The sequence below is a fragment of the Sander vitreus genome, unplaced genomic scaffold, assembly GCF_031162955.1.
Source record: "Sander vitreus isolate 19-12246 unplaced genomic scaffold, sanVit1 ctg754_0, whole genome shotgun sequence".
Lineage (NCBI taxonomy): Eukaryota > Metazoa > Chordata > Actinopteri > Perciformes > Percidae > Sander > Sander vitreus.
Window position 1 is genome coordinate 1 of NW_027595839.1, and position 10,352 is coordinate 10,352.

Sequence of the window (10,352 nt, forward strand, 5' to 3'; positions counted from 1 at the left end):
CTGCTGTATTTTTAAGCATTCTTTCATTTGTTTTGTTCACATATTTATTCATTCATTTGGCCTGTTGCTATATGTATTCTTACATGTATGTATTTCCATGTTTATTTTTTCATTACTGTAATTATTTCTCAATTCTTTTGAACTTTACCTTTACTCAGACTTGAGTGACTTGTCGATCTTCCATAGAATTTGCATGATCCAAAATGTAGATATCTCTGATTTCAAAACTATCCAGATTGGCATAATCTTGAAGAACAAGAATATTCAATTCATGGTCAAAGTGTGCATGAGACTCCTACTTGAATTGTTGAACACTGTGAGGTTGTTTATTTTAGTTTTAATTAAAGATGTTGCTTCCAGAGATTGCATCCTCCATTGCAGTTTCCTTGTCAGCTCTGTCTCCAGCAAAGGAGGAGTAGCGCCCTCTGGCGATGTGAAATGAAGCTTTGCAAACCACTTTGTCTTTATTTTCAGCTCAATAGTGGCAATCTCTGTTCAAAGAAAAGGGTTAAAGGAATGGCAGAATTCAGTGTGTTTTCAACCCTTTGTTGAACAGAAAGTGGCATCTAGTGAGCTCAGAAAATGAAGACAGTGTTTGCTTTGCTTCATTTGACCATTACTAGCGCCCTCTGCTGACGGAAAAGAAAAGCTTACAGCACCGGGTATTCCCAGGCGGTCTCCCATCAAGTACTGACCCGGCCCGACCCTGCTTAGCTTCCGAGATCGGACGAGATCGGGCGTGTTCAGGAGTGGTATGGCCGTAGCGAGTGTACCAAGTGAAAACAAGCTATTTAAAGGCGATGAACCCCAGAGGTTCTCAAAACTGTTGAAGAGCGCAGTTTGGGGTTGAGGAGTACTCAACTACATGTAATCACACTAGTAGTGCACCTATACATTTTGCAGTAGCTCTCTGGTAGTTCAACTACATTCATCTTCGAACCAACAAGTTGAATTGCTTTTTTGCTCTCTTTTTTTTCGGTACTGTAATTAACACTGCTGTATTTTTTAAGCATTCTTTCATTTGTTTTTGTTCCATATTTATTCATTCATTTAGCCTGTTGCTATATGTATTCTTACATGTATGTATTTCCATGTTTATTTTTTCATTACTGTAATTATTTCTCAATTCTTTTGAACTTTACCTTTACTCAGACTTGAGTGACTTGTCGATCTTCCGCAAATTTGCATGATCCAAAATGTAGATATCTCTGATTTCAAAACTATCCAGATTGGCATAATCTTGAAGAACAAGAATATTCAATTCATGGTCAAAGTGCATGAACTCCTACTTGAATTGTTGAACACTGTGAGGTTGTTTATTTTAGTTTTAATTAAAGATGTTGCTTCCAGTTGCATCCTCCGTACAGTTTCCTTGTCAGCTCTGTCTCCAGCAAAGGAGGAGTAGCGCCCTCTGGCGATGGTGAAATGAAGCTTTGCAAACCACTGTCTTTATTTTCTAAGCTCACTAGATGGCAATCTCTGTTCAAAGAAAAGGGTTAAAGGAATGGCAATTCAGTGTGTTTTCAACCCTTTGTTGAACAGAAAGTGGCATCTAGTGAGCTCAGAAAATGAAGACAGTGTTTTGCTTTGCTTCATTTGACCATTACTAGCGCCCTCTGCTGACGGAAAGAAAAACACAGCACCGGGTATTCCCAGGCGGTCTCCCATCCAAGTACTGACCCGGCCCGACCCTGCTTAGCTTCCGAGATCGGACGAGATCGGGCGTGTTCAGGAGTGGTATGGCCGTAGCGAGTGTACCAAGTGAAAACAAGCTATTTAAAGACGATGAACCCCAGAGGTTCTCAAAACTGTTGAAGACGCAGTTTGGGGGTTGAGGAGTACTCAACTACATGTAATCACACTAGTAGTGCACCTATACATTTTGCAGTAGCTCTCTGGTAGTTCAACTACATTCATCTTCGAACCAACAAGTTGAATTGCTTTTTTTGCTCTCTTTTTTTTCGGTACTGTAATTAACACTGCTGTATTTTTAAGCATTCTTTCATTTGTTTTGTTCCATATTTATTCATTCATTTAGCCTGTTGCTATATGTATTCTTACATGTATGTATTTCCATGTTTATTTTTTCATTACTGTAATTATTTCTCAATTCTTTTGAACTTTACCTTTACTCAGACTTGAGTGACTTGTCGTCTTCCGCAAATTTGCATGATCCAAAATGTAGATATCTCTGATTTCAAAACTATCCAGATTGGCACAATCTTGAAGAACAAGAATATTCAATTCATGGTCAAAGTGCATGAACTCCTACTTGAATTGTTGAACACTGTGAGGTTGTTTATTTTAGTTTTAATTAAAGATGTTGCTTCCAAAAAAAAAAGTTGCATCCTCCATACAGTTTCCTTGTCAGCTCTGTCTCCAGCAAAGGAGGAGTAGCGCCCTCTGGCGATGGTGAAATGAAGCTTTGCAAACCACTGTCTTTATTTTCTAAGCTCAATAGATGGCAATCTCTGTTCAAAGAAAAGGGTTAAAGGAATGGCAATTCAGTGTGTTTTCAACCCTTTGTTGAACAGAAAGTGGCATCTAGTGAGCTCAGAAAATGAAGACAGTGTTTTGCTTTGCTTCATTTGACCATTACTAGCGCCCTCTGCTGACGGGAAAGAAAAAGCTTACAGCACCGGGTATTCCCAGGCGGTCTCCCATCCAAGTACTGACCCGGCCCGACCCTGCTTAGCTTCCGAGATCGGACGAGATCGGGCGTGTTCAGGGGTGGTATGGCCGTAAGCGAGTGTACCAAGTGAAAACAAGCTATTTAAAGACGATGAACCCCAGAGGTTCTCAAAACTGTTGAAGACGCAGTTTGGGGTTGAGGAGTACTCAACTACATGTAATCACACTAGTAGTGCACCTATACATTTTGCAGTAGCTCTCTGGTAGTTCAACTACATTCATCTTCGAACCAACAAGTTGAATTGCTTTTTTTGCTCTTTTTTTTCGGTACTGTAATTAACACTGCTGTATTTTTAAGCATTCTTTCATTTGTTTTGTTCCATATTTATTCATTCATTTAGCCTGTTGCTATATGTATTCTTACATGTATGTATTTCCATGTTTATTTTTTCATTACTGTAATTATTTCTCAATTCTTTTGAACTTTACCTTTACTCAGACTTGAGTGACTTGTCGTCTTCCGTAAATTTGCATGATCCAAAATGTAGATATCTTTGATTTCAAAACTATCCAGATCGGCACAATCTTGAAGAACAAGAACAAAGAATTCATGGTCAAAGTGCATGAACTCCTACTTGAATTGTTGAACACTGTGAGGTTGTTTATTTTAGTTTTAATTAAAGATGTTGCTTCCAAAAAAAAAGTTGCATCCTCCGTACAGTTTCCTTGTCAGCTCTGTCTCCAGCAAAGGAGGAGTAGCGCCCTCTGGCGATGGTGAAATGAAGCTTTGCAAACCACTGTCTTTATTTTCTAAGCTCACTAGATGGCAATCTCTGTTCAAAGAAAAGGGTTAAAGGAATGGCAATTCAGTGTGTTTTCAACCCTTTGTTGAACAGAAAGTGGCATCTAGTGAGCTCAGAAAAATGAAGACAGTGTTTTGCTTTGCTTCATTTGACCATTACTAGCGCCCTCTGCTGACGGAAAGAAAAAGCTTACAGCACCGGGTATTCCCAGGCGGTCTCCCATCCAAGTACTGACCCGGCCCGACCCTGCTTAGCTTCGAGATCGGACGAGATCGGGCGTGTTCAGGAGTGGTATGGCCGTAGCGAGTGTACCAAGTGAAAACAAGCTATTTAAAGGCGATGAACCCCAGAGGTTCTCAAAACTGTTGAAGACGCAGTTTGGGGTTGAGGAGTACTCAACTACATGTAATCACACTAGTAGTGCACCTATACATTTTGCAGTAGCTCTCTGGTAGTTCAACTACATTCATCTTCGAACCAACAAGTTGAATTGCTTTTTTTGCTCTCTTTTTTTCGGTACTGTAATTAACACTGCTGTATTTTTAAGCATTCTTTCATTTGTTTTGTTTCTTATTTATTCATTCATTTAGCCTGTTGCTATATGTATTCGTACATGTATGTATTTCCATGTTTATTTTTTCATTACTGTAATTATTTCTCAATTCTTTTGAACTTTACCTTTACTCAGACTTGAGTGACTTGTCGTCTTCCGCATATTTGCATGATCCAAAATGTAGATATCTCTGATTTCAAAACTATCCAGATTGGCATAATCTTGAAGAACAAGAATATTCAATTCATGGTCAAAGTGCATGAACTCCTACTTGGATTGTTGAACACTGTGAGGTTGTTTATTTTAGTTTTAATTAAAGATGTTGCTTCCAAAAAAAAAAAGTTGCATCCTCCGTACAGTTTCCTTGTCAGCTCTGTCTCCAGCAAAGGAGGAGTAGCGCCCTCTGGCGATGGTGAAATGAAGCTTTGCAAACCACTGTCTTTATTTTCTAAGCTCAATAGATGGCAATCTCTGCTCAAAGAAAAGGGTTAAAGGAATGGCAATTCAGTGTGTTTTCAACCCTTTGTTGAACAGAAAGTGGCATCTAGTGAGCTCAGAAAATGAAGACAGTGTTTTGCTTTGCTTCATTTGACCATTACTAGCGCCCTCTGCTGACGGAAAGAAAAACACAGCACCGGGTATTCCCAGGCGGTCTCCCATCCAAGTACTGACCCGGCCCGACCCTGCTTAGCTTCCGAGATCGGACGAGATCGGGCGTGTTCAGGGTGGTATGGCCGTAGCGAGTGTACCAAGTGAAAACAAGCTATTTAAAGGCGATGAACCCCAGAGGTTCTCAAAACTGTTGAAAGACGCAGTTTGGGGTTGAGGAGTACTCAACTACATGTAATCACACTAGTAGTGCACCTATACATTTTGCAGTAGCTCTCTGGTAGTTCAACTACATTCATCTTCGAACCAACAAGTTGAATTGCTTTTTTGCTCTCTTTTTTTTCGGTACTGTAATTAACACTGCTGTATTTTTTAAGCATTCTTTCATTTGTTTTGTTCCATATTTATTCATTCATTTAGCCTGTTGCTATATGTATTCTTACATGTATGTATTTCCATGTTTATTTTTTTCATTACTGTAATTATTTCTCAATTCTTTTGAACTTTACCTTTACTCAGACTTGAGTGACTTGTCGTCTTCCGTAAATTTGCATGATCCAAAATGTAGATATCTTTGATTTCAAAACTATCCAGATCGGCACAATCTTGAAGAACAAGAACAAAGAATTCATGGTCAAAGTGCATGAACTCCTACTTGAATTGTTGAACACTGTGAGGTTGTTTATTTTAGTTTTAATTAAAGATGTTGCTTCCAAAAAAAAAGTTGCATCCTCCGTACAGTTTCCTTGTCAGCTCTGTCTCCAGCAAAGGAGGAGTAGCGCCCTCTGGCGATGGTGAAATGAAGCTTTGCAAACCACTGTCTTTATTTTTCTAAGCTCACTAGATGGCAATCTCTGTTCAAAGAAAAGGGTTAAAGGAATGGCAATTCAGTGTGTTTTCAACCCTTTGTTGAACAGAAAGTGGCATCTAGTGAGCTCAGAAAATGAAGACAGTGTTTTGCTTTGCTTCATTTGACCATTACTAGCGCCCTCTGCTGACGGGAAAAGAAAAAGCACAGCACCGGGTATTCCCAGGCGGTCTCCCATCCAAGTACTGACCCGGCCCGACCCTGCTTAGCTTCCGAGATCGGACGAGATCGGGCGTGTTCAGGAGTGGTATGGCCGTAAGCGAGTGTACCAAGTGAAAACAAGCTATTTAAAGGCGATGAACCCCAGAGGTTCTCAAAACTGTTGAAGACGCAGTTTGGGGTTGAGGAGTACTCAACTACATGTAATCACACTAGTAGCGCACCTATACATTTTGCAGTAGCTCTCTGGTAGTTCAACTACATTCATCTTCGAACCAACAAGTTGAATTGCTTTTTTTGCTCTCTTTTTTTCGGTACTGTAATTAACACTGCTGTATTTTTAAGCATTCTTTCATTTGTTTTGTTCCATATTTATTCATTCATTTAGCCTGTTGCTATATGTATTCTTACATGTATGTATTTCCATGTTTTCATTACTGTAATTATTTCTCAATTCTTTTGAACTTTACCTTTACTCAGACTTGAGTGACTTGTCGTCTTCCGTAAATTTGCATGATCCAAAATGTAGATATCTCTGATTTCAAAACTATCCAGATTGGCATAATCTTGAAGAACAAGAATATTCAATTCATGGTCAAAGTGCATGAACTCCTACTTGAATTGTTGAACACTGTGAGGTTGTTTATTTTAGTTTTAATTAAAGATGTTGCTTCCAAAAAAAAAAGTTGCATCCTCCGTACAGTTTCCTTGTCAGCTCTGTCTCCAGCAAAGGAGGAGTAGCGCCCTCTGGCGATAGTGAAATGAAGCTTTGCAAACCACTGTCTTTATTTTCTAAGCTCAATAGATGGCAATCTCTGTTCAAAGAAAGGGTTAAAGGAATGGCAATTCAGTGTGTTTTCAACCCTTTGTTGAACAGAAAGTGGCATCTAGTGAGCTCAGAAAAATGAAGACAGTGTTTTGCTGCTTCATTGACCATTACTAAGCGCCCTCTGCTGACGGAAAAGAAAAACTTACAGCACCGGGTATTCCCAGGCGGTCTCCCATCCAAGTACTGACCCGGCCCGACCCTGCTTAGCTTCCGAGATCGGACGAGATCGGGCGTGTTCAGGAGTGGTATGGCCGTAGCGAGTGTACCAAGTGAAAACAAGCTATTTAAAGACGATGAACCCCAGAGGTTCTCAAAACTGTTGAAGACGCAGTTTGGGGTTGAGGAGTACTCAACTACATGTAATCACACTAGTAGTGCACCTATACATTTTGCAGTAGCTCTCTGGTAGTTCAACTACATTCATCTTCGAACCAACAAGTTGAATTGCTTTTTTGCTCTCTTTTTTTCGGTACTGTAATTAACACTGCTGTATTTTTAAGCATTCTTTCATTTGTTTTGTTCCATATTTATTCATTCATTTAGCCTGTTGCTATATGTATTCTTACATGTATGTATTTCCATGTTTATTTTTTTCATTACTGTAATTATTTCTCAATTCTTTTGAACTTTACCTTTACTCAGACTTGAGTGACTTGTCGTCTTCCGTAAATTTGCATGATCCAAAATGTAGATATCTTTGATTTCAAAACTATCCAGATCGGCACAATCTTGAAGAACAAGAACAAAGAATTCATGGTCCAAAGTGCATGAACTCCTACTTGAATTGTTGAACACTGTGAGGTTGTTTATTTTAGTTTTAATTAAAGATGTTGCTTCCAAAAAAAAGTTGCATCCTCCGTACAGTTTCCTTGTCAGCTCTGTCTCCAGCAAGGAGGAGTAGCGCCCTCTGGCGATGGTGAAATGAAGCTTTGCAAACCACTGTCTTTATTTTCTAAGCTCACTAGATGGCAATCTCTGTTCAAAGAAAAGGGTTAAAGGAATGGCAATTCAGTGTGTTTTCAACCCTTTGTTGAACAGAAAGTGGCATCTAGTGAGCTCAGAAAAATGAAGACAGTGTTTTGCTTTGCTTCATTTGACCATTACTAGCGCCCTCTGCTGACGGAAAAGAAAAACTTACAGCACCGGGTATTCCCAGGCGGTCTCCCATCCAAGTACTGACCCGGCCCGACCCTGTAGCTTCGAGATCGGGACGAGATCGGGCGTGTTCAGGGTGGTATGGCCGTAGCGAGTGTACCAAGTGAAAACAAGCTATTTAAAGGCGATGAACCCCAGAGGTTCTCAAAACTGTTGAAAGACGCAGTTTGGGGTTGAGAGTACTCAACTACATGTAATCACACTAGTAGTGCACCTATACATTTTGCAGTAGCTCTCTGGTAGTTCAACTACATTCATCTTCGAACCAACAAGTTGAATTGCTTTTTTGCTCTCTTTTTTTTCGGTACTGTAATTAACACTGCTGTATTTTTAAGCATTCTTTCATTTGTTTTGTTCCATATTTATTCATTCATTTAGCCTGTTGCTATATGTATTCTTACATGTATGTATTTCCATGTTTATTTTTTCATTACTGTAATTATTTCTCAATTCTTTTGAACTTTACCTTTACTCAGACTTGAGTGACTTGTAGTCTTCCGTAAATTTGCATGATCCAAAATGTAGATATCTTTGATTTCAAAACTATCAGATCGGCACAATCTTGAAGAACAAGAACAAAGAATTCATGGTCAAAGTGCATGAACTCCTACTTGAATTGTTGAACACTGTGAGGTTGTTTATTTTAGTTTTAATTAAAGATGTTGCTTCCAAAAAAAAAGTTGCATCCTCCGTACAGTTTCCTTGTCAGCTCTGTCTCCAGCAAAGGAGGAGTAGCGCCCTCTGGCGATGGTGAAATGAAGCTTTGCAAACCACTGTCTTTATTTTCTAAGCTCACTAGATGGCAATCTCTGTTCAAAGAAAAGGGTTAAAGGAATGGCAATTCAGTGTGTTTTCAACCCTTTGTTGAACAGAAAGTGGCATCTAGTGAGCTCAGAAAATGAGACAGTGTTTTGCTTTGCTTCATTTGACCATTACTAGCGCCCTCTGCTGACGGAAAAGAAAAAGCTTACAGCACCGGGTATTCCCAGGCGGTCTCCCATCCAAGTACTGACCCGGCCCGACCCTGCCCTAGCTTCCGAGATCGGACGAGATCGGGCGTGTTCAGGGTGGTATGGCCGTAGCGAGTGTACCAAGTGAAAACAAGCTATTTAAGGCGATGAACCCCAGAGGTTCTCAAAACTGTTGAAGACGCAGTTTGGGGTTGAGAGTACTCAACTACATGTAATCACACTAGTAGTGCACCTATACATTTTGCAGTAGCTCTCTGGTAGTTCAACTACATTCATCTTCGAACCAACAAGTTGAATTGCTTTTTTTGCTCTCTTTTTTTCGGTACTGTAATTAACACTGCTGTATTTTTAAGCATTCTTTCATTTGTTTTGTTCCATATTTATTCATTCATTTAGCCTGTTGCTATATGTATTCTTACATGTAATGTATTTCCATGTTTATTTTTTCATTACTGTAATTATTTCTCAATTCTTTTGAACTTTACCTTTACTCAGACTTGAGTGACTTGTCGTCTTCCGTAAATTTGCATGATCCAAAATGTAGATATCTCTGATTTCAAAACTATCCAGATTGGCATAATCTTGAAGAACAAGAACATTCAATTCATGGTCAAAGTGCATGAACTCCTACTTGAATTGTTGAACACTGTGAGGTTGTTTATTTTTAGTTTTAATTAAAGATGTTGCTTCCAGTTGCATCCTCCGTACAGTTTCCTTGTCAGCTCTGTCTCCAGCAAAAGGAGGAGTAGCGCCCTCTGGCGATGGTGAAATGAAGCTTGCAAACCACTGTCTTTATTTTCTAAGCTCAATAGATGGCAATCTCTGTTCAAAGAAAGGGTTAAAGGAATGGCAATTCAGTGTGTTTTCAACCCTTTGTTGAACAGAAAGTGGCATCTAGTGAGCTCAGAAAATGAAGACAGTGTTTTTGCTTTGCTTCATTGACCATTACTAGCGCCCTCTGCTGACGGAAAAGAAAAAGCTTACAGCACCGGGTATTCCCAGGCGGTCTCCCATCCAAGTACTGACCCGGCCCGACCCTGCTTAGCTTCCGAGATCGGACTTGAGATCGGGCGTGTTCAGGAGTGGTATGGCCGTAGCGAGTGTACCAAGTGAAAACAAGCTATTTAAAGGCGATGAACCCCAGAGGTTTCTCAAAACTGTTGAAGACGCAGTTTGGGGGTTGAGGAGTACTCAACTACATGTAATCACACTAGTAGTGCACCTATACATTTTGCAGTAGCTCTCTGGTAGTTCAACTACATTCATCTTGAACCAACAAGTTGAATTGCTTTTTTGCTCTCTTTTTTCGGTACTGTAATTAACACTGCTGTATTTTTAAGCATTCTTTCATTTTGTTTTGTTCCATATTTATTCATTCATTTTAGCCTGTTGCTATATGTATTCTTACATGTATGTATTTCCATGTTTATTTTTTTCATTACTGTAGTATTTCTCAATTCTTTTGAACTTTACCTTTACTCAGACTTGAGTGACTTGCGTCTTCCGTAAATTTGCATGATCCAAAATGTAGATATCTTTGATTTCAAAACTATCCAGATCGGCACAATCTTGAAGAACAAGAACAAAAAGAATTCATGGTCAAAGTGCATGAACTCCTGCCCGAATTGTTGAACACTGTGAGGTTGTTTTATTTTAGTTTTAATTAAAGATGTTGCTTCCAGTTGCATCCTCCGTGCAGTTTCCTTGTCAGCTCTGTCTCCAGCAAAGGAGGAGTCGCGCCCTCTGGCGATGGTGAGATGAAGCTTTGCAAACC

General features: G+C 39.6%; 4 non-coding genes and 6 pseudogenes across 4 annotated transcripts; all 10 read right to left on the minus strand.

Annotated features, from left to right (window-relative positions):
• Window positions 1-647: 647 nt before the first annotated feature.
• LOC144514919 (5S ribosomal RNA) lies at window positions 648-765 on the minus strand (annotated as a pseudogene).
• Window positions 766-1,631: 866 nt separating this feature from the next.
• LOC144514925 (5S ribosomal RNA) lies at window positions 1,632-1,751 on the minus strand. Its single transcript, XR_013501630.1, has one exon. It is a non-coding gene; the product is annotated as a 5S ribosomal RNA (ribosomal RNA).
• An 876-nt stretch (window positions 1,752-2,627) lies between these two features.
• LOC144514917 (5S ribosomal RNA) lies at window positions 2,628-2,747 on the minus strand. Its single transcript, XR_013501627.1, has one exon. It is a non-coding gene; the product is annotated as a 5S ribosomal RNA (ribosomal RNA).
• An 873-nt stretch (window positions 2,748-3,620) lies between these two features.
• LOC144514921 (5S ribosomal RNA) lies at window positions 3,621-3,738 on the minus strand (annotated as a pseudogene).
• An 872-nt stretch (window positions 3,739-4,610) lies between these two features.
• On the minus strand, window positions 4,611-4,729 carry LOC144514923 (5S ribosomal RNA). The gene has a single exon (XR_013501628.1). It is a non-coding gene; the product is annotated as a 5S ribosomal RNA (ribosomal RNA).
• An 876-nt stretch (window positions 4,730-5,605) lies between these two features.
• Window positions 5,606-5,725, minus strand: LOC144514924 (5S ribosomal RNA). Its single transcript, XR_013501629.1, has one exon. It is a non-coding gene; the product is annotated as a 5S ribosomal RNA (ribosomal RNA).
• Window positions 5,726-6,591: 866 nt separating this feature from the next.
• LOC144514927 (5S ribosomal RNA) lies at window positions 6,592-6,711 on the minus strand (annotated as a pseudogene).
• Window positions 6,712-7,583: 872 nt separating this feature from the next.
• LOC144514922 (5S ribosomal RNA) lies at window positions 7,584-7,700 on the minus strand (annotated as a pseudogene).
• Window positions 7,701-8,571: 871 nt separating this feature from the next.
• LOC144514918 (5S ribosomal RNA) lies at window positions 8,572-8,690 on the minus strand (annotated as a pseudogene).
• Window positions 8,691-9,555: 865 nt separating this feature from the next.
• LOC144514920 (5S ribosomal RNA) lies at window positions 9,556-9,676 on the minus strand (annotated as a pseudogene).
• Window positions 9,677-10,352: the final 676 nt, after the last annotated feature.